This window comes from Triticum aestivum, chromosome 3D (genome assembly GCF_018294505.1).
Source record: "Triticum aestivum cultivar Chinese Spring chromosome 3D, IWGSC CS RefSeq v2.1, whole genome shotgun sequence".
Lineage (NCBI taxonomy): Eukaryota > Viridiplantae > Streptophyta > Magnoliopsida > Poales > Poaceae > Triticum > Triticum aestivum.
The window spans coordinates 616,432,350-616,446,558 of NC_057802.1; positions in this window are offsets into that span (position 1 = coordinate 616,432,350).

The following is a 14,209-nucleotide window of genomic DNA, read 5'->3' on the forward strand; positions in this document are numbered from 1 at the left end:
CTTCAAATTTCTATGAAAATAAAGATGAAGATCTAAAAGTTATTGATGTGTCCCCTATTAAATCTTTGTTTTGCAATATGAATCTTGATAATGATGGGACTAAATATGATCCACCTTTACCTAGAAGGCGTTCCAAAAATTCGGAGTTTTTAGATCTTGATTCTAAAATTGATAAAAGTGGGATTGAAGAGATCAAAACTCTAGATGTTAATAAACCCACTATTTTGGATTTCAAGGAATTTAATTATGATAATTGCTCTTTGATAGATTGTATTTCCTTGTTGCAATCCGTGCTAAATTCTCCTCATGCTTATAGTCAAAATAAAGCTTTTACCAAACATATCGTTGATGCTTTGATGCAATCTTATAAAGAAAAGCTTGAGTTGGAAGTTCTATCCCTAGAAAACTTTATGATGAGTGAAAACCTACTATTAAAATTGATATTAAAGATCATGAATGCTATTCTTTGTGTGATTTGGGTGCTAGTGTTTCCACTATTCCCAAAACTTTGTGCGATTTGTTAGGTTTCCGTGATTTTGATGATTGTTCTTTAAACTTGCACCTTGCGGATTCCACCATTAAGAAACCTATGGGAAGAATTAATTATGTTCTTATTGTTGCAAATAGGAACTATGTGCCCGTAGATTTTATTGGTCTTGACATAGATTGCAATCCTTCATGTCCTATTATTCTTGGTAGACCTTTCCTTAGAACGATTGGTGCAATTATTGATATGAAGGAAGGGAATATTAGATTCCAATTTCCATTAAATAAAGGCATGGAACACTTCCCTAGGAAGAAAATAAAATTACCATATGAATCTATTATGAGAGCCACTTATGGATTGCCTACCAAATATGGCAATACTTAGATCTATCCTTGCTTTTATGCCTAGCTAGGGGCGTTAAACGATAGCGCTTGTTGGGAGGCAACCCAATTTTATTTTTTGTTTTTTGTTTTTTGCTTATGTTTAGGAATAAATATTTGATCTAGCCTCTTGTTAGATGTGTTTTTATGTTTTAATTAGTGTTTGTGCCAAGTTAAACCTATAGGATCTTCTTGGATGATAGTTATTTGATCTTGCTGTAATTTCCAGAAACTTTCTGTTCACGAAAATGATTGTTAAAAATCACCAGAACGTGATAAAATATTGATTCCAATTGCTTCCGATCAATAAAAAAATTGCCTAGGTCTTCCTATTTTGGCTAATTTTTTGGAGTTCCAGAAGTTTGCGTTAGTTACAGATTACTACAGACTGTTCTGTTTTTGACAGATTCTGTTTTTCGTGTGTTGTTTGCTTATTTTGATGAATCTATGGCTAGTAAAATAGTTTATAAACCATAGAGAAGTTGGAATACAGTAGGTTTAACACCAATATAAATAAATAATGAGTTCATTACAGTACCTTGAAGTGGTCTTTTGTTTTCTTTCGCTAACAGAGCTCGCGAGATTTTCTGCTGAGTTTTGTGTTGTGAAGTTTTCAAGTTTTGGGTGAAAGATTTGATGGATTAAGGAACAAGGAGTGGCAAGCGCCTAAGCTTGGGGATGCCCATGGAACCCCCAAGATAATCTAAGGACACAAAAAGCCAAAGCTTAGGGATGCCCCGGAAGGCATCCCCTCTTTCGTCTACTTCCATCGGTAACTTTACTTGGAGCTATATTTTTATTCACCACATGATATGTGTTTTGCTTGGAGCGTCTTGTATGATTTGAGTCTTTGCTTTTTAGTTTAACACAATCATCCTTGCTGTACACACCTTTTGAGAGAGATACACATGATTCGGAAATTATTAGAATACTCTATGTGCTTCACTTATATCTTTTGAGTTATATAGTTTTTGCTCTAGTGCTTCACTTATATCTTTTAGAGCACGGTGGTGGATTTGTTTTATAGAAACTTTTGATCTCTCATGCTTCACTTAGATTATTTTGAGAGTCTTAAATAGCATGGTAATTTGCTTAAACAATCTTAATATGCTAGGTATTCAAGATTAGTAAAAACTTTCTTATGAGTGTGTTGAATTCTGAGAGAAGTTTGATGCTTGATGATTGTTTTGAGATATGGAGGTAGTGATATCAAAGTTGTGCTAGTTGAGTAGTTGTGAATTTGAGAAATACTTGTGTAAAAGTTTGCAAGTCCCGTAGCATGCACGTATGGTAAACGTTATGTAACAAATTTGAAACATGAGGTGTTCTTTGATTGTCCTCCTTATGAGTGGCGGTCGGGGACGAGCGATGGTCTTTTCCTGCCAATCTATCCCCCTAGGAGCATGCGCGTAGTGCTTGGTTTTTGATGACTTGTAGATTTTTGCAATAAGTATGTGAGTTCTTTATGACTAATGTGAGTCCATGGATTATACACACCCTCAACTTTCCATCATTGCTAGCCTCTTCGGTACCGTGCATTGCCCTTTCTCACATTGAGAGTTGGTGCAAACTTCGCCGGTGCATCCAAACCCCGTGATATGATATGCTCTTTCACACATAAACCTCCTTATATCTTCCTCAAAACAGCCACCATACCTACCTATTATGGCATTTCCATAGCCATTCCGAGATATATTGCCATGCAACTTTCCACCATTCCGTTTATCATGACACGTTCATCATTGTCATATTGCTTTGCATGATCATGTAGTTGACACAGTATTTGTGGCAAAGCCACCGTTCATAATTCCCTCATACATGTCACTCTTGGTTCATTGCATATCCCGGTACACCGCCGGAGGCATTCATATAGAGTCATACTTTGTTCTAGTATCGAGTTGTAAATAAATAGAAGTGTGATTATCATCATTTTCTAGAGCATTGTCCCAAGTGAGGAATAAAAAAAAGAGAAGAGAGAAAGACCATAAAAAAAGAGAAGGTCCAAAAAAATGAGAGAAAAAGAGAGAAGGGACAATGTTACTATCCTTTTACCACACTTGTCCTTCAAAGTAGCACCATAATCTTCATGATAGAGAGTCTCTTGTTTTGTCACTTTCATATACTAGTGGGAATTTTTCATTATAGAACTTGGCTTGTATATTCCAACAATGGGCCTCCTCAAGTGCCCTAGGTCTTCGTGAGCAAGCAAGTTGGATGCACACCCACTTAGTTTCTTTTGTTGAGCTTTCATATATTTATAGCTCTAGTGCATCCGTCGCATGGCAATCCCTACTCCTTGCATTAACATTAATCGATGGGCATCTCCATAGCTCATTGATTAGCCTCGTTGATGTGAGACTTTCTCCTTTTTTTGTCTTCTCCACATAACCCCCATCATTATATTCTATTCCACCCAAAGTGCCATGTCCATGGCTCACGCTCATGTATTGCGCGAAGGTTGAAAAAGTTTGAGATTACTAAAGTATGAAACAATTGCTTGGCTTGTCATCGGGGTTGTGCATGATGAGAGCATTCTTGTGTGACGAAAATGGAGCATGACTAACCTATATGATTTTGTAGGGATGAACTTTCTTTGGCCATGTTATTTTGCGAGGACATAATTGCTTAGTTAGTATGCTTGAAGTATTATTATTTTTATGTCAATATGAACTTTTATCTTGAATCTTTCGGATCTGAATATTCATACCACAATTAAGAAGAATTACATTGAAATTATGCCAAGTAGCATTCCGCATCAAAAATTCTGTTTTTATCATTTACCTACTCGAGGACGAGCAGGAATTAAGCTTGGGGATGCTTGATACGTCTCCAATGTATCTATAACTTTTGATTACTCCATGCTATATTATCTTCTGTTTTGGACATTATTGGGCTTTATTATTCACTTTTATATCATTTTTGGGACTAACCTATTAACCGGAGGCCCAGCCCAGAATTGCTGCTTTTTTGCCTATTTCAGAGTTTCGCAGAAAAAGAATATCAAACGGAGTCCAAACGGAATGAAACCTTCGGGAACGTGATTTTCGGAACGAACATGATCCAGAGGACTTGGACCCTACGTCAAGAAAGCCACGAGGTAGGGGGGCGCGCCCTCCACCCTTGTGGGCCCCACGTTGCTCCACCGACGTACTCCTTCCTCCTATATATACCTACGTACCCCCAAACGATCAGATACGGAGCCAAAAACCTAATTCCACGCCGCAACATTCTGTACCCACGAGATCCCATCTTGGGGCCTGTTCCGGAGCTCCGCCGGAGGGGGCATCGATCACGGAGGGCTTCTACATCAACACCATAGCCTCTCCGATGAAGTGTGAGTAGTTTACCTCCGACCTTCGGGTCCATAGTTATTAGCTAGATGGCTTCCTCTCTCTTTTTGGATCTCAATACAATGTTCTCCCCCTCTCTCGTGGAGATCTATTCGATGTAATCTTCTTTTGCGGTGTGTTTGTTGAGACCGATGAATTGTGGGTTTATGATCAAGTTTATCTATGAACAATATTTGAATATTCTGAATTCTTTTATGTATGATTGGTTATCTTTGCAAGTCTCTTCGAATTATCAGTTTGGTTTGGCCTACTAGATTGATCTTTCTTGTAATGGGAGAAGTGCTTAGCTCTGGGTTCAATCTTGCGGTGTCCTTTCCCAGTGACAGTAGGGGCAGCAAGGCACGTATAGTATTGTTGCCATCGAGGATAACAAGATGTGTTTTTTATCATATTGCATGAATTTATCCCTCTACATCATGTCATCTTGCTTAAAGCATTACTCTGTTCTTATGAACTTAATACTCTAGATGCATGCTGGATAGCGGTCGATGTGTGGAGTAACCTCCAGAACAGGATTACCGTACCACTCTGGTGCGTATCTTACTCTGGTTGACCTATGAGGTTTAGTAACAACTTGATCTGAAGTTCCATGATCATCATCATTAACTTCCTCACTAATTGGTGTAGGCATCACAGGAACAGATTTCTGTGAGGAGATACTTTCCAATAAGGGAGCAGGTACAGTTACCTCATCAAGTTCTACTTTCCTCCCACTCACTTCTTTCGAGAGAAACTCCTTTCTAGAAAGGATCGATTCTTAGCAACGAATGTCTTGCCTTCGGATCTGTGATAGAAGGTGTACCCAACAGTCTCCTTTGGGTATCCTATGAAGACACATTTCTCCGATTTGGGTTCGAGCTTATCAGGTTGAAGCTTTTTCACATAAGCATCGCAGCCCCAAACTTTAAGAAACGACAACTTTGGTTTCTTGCCAAACCACAGTTCATAAGGCGTCGTCTCAACGGATTTCGATGGTGCCCTATTTAACGTGCATGCAGCCGTCTCTAAAGCATAACCCCAAAACAATAGCAGTAAATCAGTAAGAGACATCATAGATCGCACCATATCTAGTAAAGTACGATTATGACGTTCGGACACACCATTACGCTGTGGTGTTCCGGGTGGCGTGAGTTGCGTAACTATTCCGCATTGTTTTAAATGTAGACCAACTCGTAACTCAAATATTCTCCTCCACGATCAGATCGTAGAAACTTTATTTTCTTGTTATGATGATTTTCAACTTCACTCTGAAATTCTTTGAACTTTTCAAACGTTTCAGACTTATGTTTCATTAAGTAGATATACCCATATCTGCTTAAATCATCTGTGAAGGTGAGAAAATAACGATATCCGCCACGAGCCTCAACATTCATCGGACCACATACATCTGTATGTATGATTTCCAACAAATCTGTTGCTCTCTCCATAGTACCAGAGAACGGCGTTTTAGTCATCTTGCCCATGAGGCACGGTTCGCAAGTACCAAGTGATTCATAATCAAGTGGTTCCAAAAGTCCATCAGTATGGAGTTTCTTCATGCGCTTTATACCGATATGACCTAAAGGGCAGTGCCACAAATAAGTTGCACTATCATTATCAACTCTGCATCTTTTGGCTTCAACATTATGAATATGTGTATCACTACTATCGAGATTCATCAAAAATAGAACACTCTTTAAGGGTGCATGACCATAAAAGATATTACTCATATAAATAGAACAACCATTATTCTCTGATTTAAATGAATAACCGTCTCGCATCAAACAAGATCCAGATATAATGTTCATGCTCAACGCTGGCACCAAATAACAATTATTTAGGTCTAATACTAATCCCGAAGGTAGATGTAGAGGTAGCGTGCCGACAGCGATCACATCGACTTTGGAACCGTTTCCCACGCGCATCGTCACCTCGTCCTTAGCCAGTGTTCGCTTAATCCGTAGTCCCTGTTTTGAGTTGCAAATATTAGCAACAGAACCAGTATCAAATACCCAGGTGCTACTGCGAGCTCTGGTAAGGTACACATCAATAACATGTATATCACATATACCTTTGTTCACCTTGCCATCCTTCTTATCCGCCAAATACTTGGGGCAGTTCCGCTTCCAGTGACCAGTCTGCTTGCAGTAGAAGCACTCAGTCTCAGGCTTAGGTCCAGACTTGGGCTTCTTCTCCTGAGCAGCAACTTGCTTGCTGTTCTTCTTGAAGTTCCCCTTCTTCTTCCCTTTGCCCTTCTTCTTGAAACTGGTGGTCTTATTGACCATCAACACTTGATGCTCCTTCTTGATTTCTACCTCCACAGCCTTTAGCATTGCGAAGAGCACGGGAATCGTCTTATCCATCCCTTGCATGTTATAGTTCATCACGAAGCTCTTGTAGCTTGGTGGCAGTGATTGAAGAATTCTGTCAATGACACTATCATCTGGAAGATTAACTCCCAGTTGAATCAAGTGATTGCAGTACCCAGACATCTTGAGTATATGCTCACTGACAGAACTATTCTCCTCCATCTTGCAGCTGTAGAACTTATTGGAGACTTCATATCTCTCAATCCGGGCATTCTTTTGAAATATTAACTTCAATTCCTGGAACATCTCATATGCTCCATGATGTTCAAAATGTCGTTGAAGTCCCGGTTCTAAGCCGTAAAGCATGACACACTGAACTATCGAGTAGTCATCAACACGTGACTGCCAGGCATTCACAATGTCTGCAGTTGCTGGCGCAGGTGGTACACCTAGCGGTGCTTCCAGGACGTAACTCTTCTGAGCAGCAATGAGGATAATCCTCAAGTTACGGACCCAGTCCGTGTAATTGCTACCATCATCTTTCAACTTTGCTTTCTCAAGGAACGCATTAAAATTCAATGGAACAACAGCACGGGCCATCTATCTACAATCAACATAGACAAGCAAGATACTATCAGGTACTAAGTTCATGATAAATTTAAGTTCAATTAATCATATTACTTAAGAACTCGCACTTAGATAGACATCCCTCTAATCCTCTAAGTGATCACGTGATCCAAATCAACTAAACCATAACCGATCATCACGTGAAATGGATTAGCTTTCAATGGTGAACATCACTATGCTGATCATATCTACTATATGATTCATGCTCGACCTTTCAGTCTTAGTGTTCCGAGGCCATATCTGCATATGCTAGGCTCGTCATGTTTAACCTGAGTATTCCGCGTGTGCAAAACTGTCTTGCACCCGTTGTAGATGGACGTAGAGCTTATCACACCCGATCATCACGTGGTGTCTGGGCACGACGAACTTTGGCAACGGTGCATACTCAGGGAGAACACTTTTATCTCGAAATTTAGTAAGAGATCATCTTATAATGCTACCGTCAATCAAAGCAAGATAAGATGCATAAAAGATAAACATCACATGCAATCAATATAAGTGATATGATATGGCCATCATCATCTTGTGCTTGTGATCTCCATCTCCGAAGCACCGTCATGATCACCATCGTCACCGGCGCGACACCTTGATCTCCATCGTAGCATCATTGTTGTCTCTCCAATCTTATGCTTCTACGACTATCGCTACCGCTTAGTGATAAAGTAAAGCATTACAGGGTGATTGCATTGCATACAATAAAGCGACAACCATATGGCTCCTGCCAGTTGCCGATAACTCGGTTACAAAACATGATCATCTCATACAATAAATATTAGCATCATGTCTTAACCATATCACATCACAACATGCCCTGCAAAAACAAGTTAGACATCCTCTACTTTGTTGTTGCAAGTTTTACATGGCTGCTACGGGCTTAGCAAGAACCGTTCTTACCTACGCATCAAAACCACAACGATAGTTTGTCAAGTTGGTGCTGTTTTAACCTTCGCAAGGACCGGGCGTAGCCACACTCGGTTCAACTAAAGTTGGAGAAACTGACACCCGCCAGCCACCTGTGTGCAAAGCACGTCGGTAGAACCAGTCTCACGTAAGCGTACGCGTAATGTCGGTCCGGGCCGCTTCATCCAACAATACCGCCGAACCAAAGTATGACATGCTGGTAAGCAGTATGACTTATATCGCCCACAACTCACTTGTGTTCTACTCGTGCATATGACATCTACGCATAAAACCTGGCTCGGATGCCACTGTTGGGGAACGTAGTAATTTCAAAAAAATTCCTACGCACACGCAAGATCATGGTGATGCATAGCAACGAGAGGGGAGAGTGTTGTCCACGTACCCTTGTAGACCGAAAGCGGAAGCGTTAGCACAACGCGGTTGATGTCGTCGTACGTCTTCACGATCCGACCGATCAAGTACCGAACGCACGACACCTCCGAGTTCAGCACACGTTCAGCCCGATGACGTCCCTCGAACTCCGATCCAGTCGAGTGTTGAGGGAGAGTTTCGTCAGCACGACGGCGTGGTGACGATGATGATGTTGTACCGACGCAGGGCTTCGCCTAAGCACCACTACAGTATTATCGAGGTGGACTATGGTGGAGGGGGGCACCGCACACGGCTAAAAGATCAAACGATCAATTGTTGTGTCCCTAGGGTGCCCCCTGCCCCCGTATATAAAGGAGCAAGGGGGGAGGTGCGAGCGGCTAGGAGGGGGCGCGCCAGGAGGAGTCCTACTCCCACGGGACTCCCTCCGTTTTCCTTGTTGGATTAGGAGAAGAGGGGGAAAGAGGTGGAGGAGAAGAAGGAAAGGGGGGGGGGGGGCGCCGCCCCCCTCTCCTTGCCCTATTCGGACTAGGGGGGAGAGGCGCGCGGCCCTGCCCTGGCCGCTTCTCCTCTTCTCCACAAAGGCCCACTATGGCCCATTAACCCCCGGGGGGTTCCGGTAACCCCTCCGGTAGTCCGGTAAAATCCGGATTTCACCCGGAACACTTCCGATATCCAAATATAGGCTTCCAATATATCAATCTTCATGTCTCGACCATTTCGAGACTCCTCGTCATGTCCGTGATCACATCCGGGACTCCGAACAATCTTCAGTACATCAAAACATATAAACTCATAATATAACTGTCATCGAAACGTTAAGCGTGCGAACTCTACGGGTTCGAGAACTATGTTGACATGACCGAGACACATCTCCGGTCAATAACCAATAGCGGAACCTGGATTCTCATATTGGCTCCCACATATTCTACGAAGATCTTTATCAGTCAGACCGCATAACAACATACATTGTTCCCTTTGTCATCGGTATGTTACTTGCCCGAGATTCGATCGTCGGTATCTCAATACGTAGTTCAATCTCGTTACCGGCAAGTCTCTTTACTCGTTCCGTAATACATCATCCCGCAACTAACTCATTAGTTGCAATGCTTGCAAGGCTTAAGTGATGTGCATTACCGAGTGGGCCCAGAGATACCTCTCCGACAATCGGAGTGACAAATCCTAATCTCGAAATAAGCCAACCCAACAAGTACCTTCAGAGACACCTGTAGAGCACCTTTATAATCACCCAGTTATGTTGTGACGTTTGGTAGCACACAAAGTGTTCCTCCGGTAAACGGGAGTTGCATAATCTCATAGTCATAGGAACATGTATAAGTCATGAAGAAAGCAATATCAACATACTAAACGATCGAGTAATAAGCTAACGGAATGGGTCAAGTCAATCACATCATTCTCCTAATGATGTGATCCCGTTAATCAAATGACAACCCATGTCTATGGCTAGGAAACATAACCATCTTTGATCAATGAGCTAGTCAAGTAGAGGCATACTAGTGACACTCTGTTTGTCTATGTATTCACACAAGTATTATGTTTCTGGTTAATACAATTCTAGCATGAATAATAAACATTTATCATGATATAAGGAAATAAATAATAACTTTATTATTGCCTCTAGGGCATATTTCCTTCAAGTTATATGTGGGAGAGGCCACTGCTAGCATGTCATCCCTGACTTGGAATTCTATGCACTTATGATTGGAACTATTAGCAAGCATCCGCAACTACTAACGTTCATTAAGGTAAAACCCAACCATAGCATTAAGATATATTGGTCCCCCTTCAATCCCGTATGCATCAATTTCTATGCTAGGTTGAAGCTTCTGTCACTCTTGCCCTCCAATACATAATCCTATCGACATACAACTAACCCTATGGTGTGATCCACACGCGTGCTCATATGATGGGCACCAAAGGACAGCAACATAACCACAAGCAAAGTAAACCAATCATAACAATTCACCAATTACCGATAGGACAACGAAAATCTACTCAGACATCATAGGATGGCAACACATCATTGGATAATAATATGAAGCATAAAGCACCATGTTCAAGTAGAGGGTACAGTGGGTTGCGGGAGAGTGGACCGCTGTAGATAGATGGGGGAAGGTGATGAAGATGTTGGTGAAGATTGCGGTGACGATGATGGCCCCGGCGGCGTTCCGGCACCACCGGAAGCGAGGGGGAGAGAGCCCCCCTCCTTCTCCTTCTTCCTTGGCCTTCTCCCTAGGTGGGAGAAGGGTTCTCCCTCTGGTCCTTGGTCTCCATGGCGTGGGAGGGGCGAGAGCCCCTCCGAGATTGGATCTGTCTCTCTGTCTCTCTCTGTTTCTGCGTTCCAGATTCTGGCCTTTCACCGTTTCTTATATTCCCGGAGATCCGTAACTCCGATTGGGCTGAATTTTGGACACGATCTCTATCCGGATATTAGCTTTCTTGCAGCGAAAGAAGGGCTCCAACCGCTTTACGGGGTGTCCACAAGGGTCATGGTCGAAAGTATATGAAAGTTGTATAATATTGGCATGGAACAATAAAAAATTATAGATACGACGGAGACGTATCAGCATCCCCAAGCTTAATTCCTGCTCGTCCTCGAGTAGGTAAATGATAAAAAAGATAATTTTTGATGTGAAATGCTACCTAGCATAATCTTGATCATGTAATCTAATCATGGCATGAATATTAAGACACGAGTGATTCAAAGCAATAGTCTATCATTTGACATTAGGACAATAATACTTCAAGCATACTAATAAAGCAATCATGTCTTTTCAAAACAACATGGCCAAAGAAAGTTATCCCTACAAAATCATATAGTCTGGCTATGCTCCATCTTCACCACACAAAGTATTTAAATCATGCACAACCCCGGAATTAGCCAAGCAATTGTTTCATACTTTAGTGTTCTCAAACTTTTTCAACTTTCACGCAATACATGAGCGTGAGCCATGGACATAGCACTATAGGTGGAATAGAATATGGTGTTTGTGGAGAAGAAAAAAGGGAGGAAGATAGTCTCACATCAACTAGGCGTATCAACGGGCTATGGAGATGCCCATCGATAGATATCAATATGAGTGAGTAGGGATTGCCATGCAATGGATGCACTAGAGCTATAAGTGTATGAAAGCTCAAAGGAAACTAAGTGGGTGTGCATCCAACTTGCTTGCTCACGAAGACCTAGGGCATTTTGAGGAAGCCCATCATTGGAATATACAAGCCAAGTTCTATAATGAAAAATTCTCACTAGTATATGAAAGTGAAAGCATAGGAGACTCTCTCTATGAAGAACATGGTGCTACTTTGAAGAACAAGTGTGGTAAAAGGATAGTAGCATTGCCCCTTCTCTCTTTTTCTCTTATTTTTTTATTTTCTCTTTTTTTGGTGGGCTTCTTTGGCCTCTTTTGTTTATTTGGACTTCTTTGGCCTCTTTTATTTTTCATAAAGTCCGGAGACTCATCCCAACTTGTGAGGGAATCATTGCTTCCATCACCTCACATGGGACAATGCTCTAATAATGATGATCATCACACTTTATTTACTTACAACTTAATATTACAACTCGATAAAACTAATACATGATGACTCTATGAATGCCTCTGGCAGTGTACCAGGATTTGCAATGATCTAGCACAGCAAATATATCAAAAAACGGACAAGCCATGAAAATATCATGCTAGCTATCTTACGATCATGCAAAGCAATATGACAATGAACGCTCAAGTCATGTATATGATGATGATGGAAGTTGCATGGCAATATATCTCGGAATGGCTATGGAAATGCCATAATAGGTAGGTATGGTGGCTGTTTTGGGGAAGGTATATCGTGGGTGTAATGCACCGGCGAAAGTTGCGCGGTACTAGAGAGGCTAGTAATGGTGGAAGGGTGAGAGTGCGTATAATCCATGGACTCAACATTAGTCATAAAGAACTCACATACTTATTGCAAAATTCTAGAAGCTATTGAAACAAAGTACTACACGCATGCCCCTAGGGGAAGGGTTGGTAGGAGTTAACCATCGCGCGATCCCGACCTCAACACAAAGGATGGCAATCAAAAAAAAAATCATGCTCCGACTTCATCACATAACGGTTCACCATACGTGCATGCTTCGGGAATCACAAACCTCAACACAAATGTTTCTACTAATGCATAATTACTCACTAGCATGACTCTAATATCACCATCTTTATATCGCAAAACTATTGTGAGGAATCAAACATTACATATTCAGTCTACACGTTTTATGTAGGATTTTATGACTAACCATGTGAATGACCAATTCCTGTCATCTCTCTAAATAGATATAAGTAAAGCAAGAGAGAGTTTAATTCTTTCTACAAAAGATATGCCCACGCTCTAACAAATATAAGTGAAGCAAAAGAGCATTCTACAAATGCCGGTTTTCTATGTGAAGAGAAACAGGCAATCCAAACTTCAAATGATATAAGTGAAGCACATGAAGCATTCTATAAAGCCATACTCAAAAGATATACGTGAAGTGCAATGAGCATTCTATAAATCAACCAAGGACTATCTCATACCAGCATGGTGCATAAAAGAAAAGTGAAAACTAAATGCAAAAGACGCTCCAAGATTTGCACATTTCGCATGAATGAAACGAATCCGAAAACATACCGATACTTGTTGAAGAAAGATGGGATGCCTTCAGGGGCATCCCCAAGCTTAGACGCTTGAGTTTCCTTGAATATTTACTTGGGGTGCCTTGGACATCCCCAAGCTTGAGCTCTTGCCTCTCCTCCTTCTCCTCACATCGAGACCTCCTCGATCTTCAAACACTTCATCCACTCAAAACTTAACCGAACTTTTAGTGGCGGGGTTAGTGAATATGGCAACGAAATCCCATCATGTACTGCTGTAACATTATTGTATAATTATAAACAAACATTACCCACTGTATGCTATCACAATTCTTTGGCCTCAAGTAAAGGAGGCTTCAACAAGAATTCAAACATATGCAAATAATCCGCCGCCTCCCTGCAACGCCGCCACCGGAGGGCCGGCCGGCGAAGCCTGGCCACGCCCAGGGATGGCGGCAGGGCGATTTTGTTTCCCCCCACCCCTATCCTGAAGGGTAACGCAGCAGAAAACAAAAATTTTCTGACCTACGCACCAGCCCAGGACCACTATGGAGACTGCATACAAGGTTTGATCTTTTTCGTTACCGACTCGTAGCGCAGCGGGAAGTAGAGTCGATGACGATCGGCTCTGCAGATCCCCGCACCTAGGATTTACAACCTCCCAACCGCGAGGATGTATACCTCATCTGCTCCTCAGACAGCCCTCCGGGAGGCGGCCGAACAATCCCCCGGACGGTGTCGCGGACAGCCCTTCGGGAGGACCTTCGAAACTCGAACGGTCACTCGGACAGCCCTTCGGGAGGACCTTCGAAACTCGGACGGTCACACGGACAGCCCTTCGGGAGGCACTCACGAACTAAGACCGAAACTACGATCTCTCTACAGAGTTGCACACATACGGTGTCATCTATCCGGCAGGGCTTCGCCGTCCAGAACTAGTTCCCACCGGAACCCAGACTGCCTTTCGGCTCTACGAAACTATTTCGCTGGGAGGGAGAGAGAAGCCAGATCATGCATGGCACTTGTATGTGAGAAGGGATGATTCTTTAGGCAGCCCCCTCCACCCCTATTTATAGGCCAAGCCCAAGGGTGGCTTCTCCAAGAAGCCAAGGGGGGAAATACCAAAAAGGCCCTCAAGGTGGCTTCTCCAAGAAGCCAA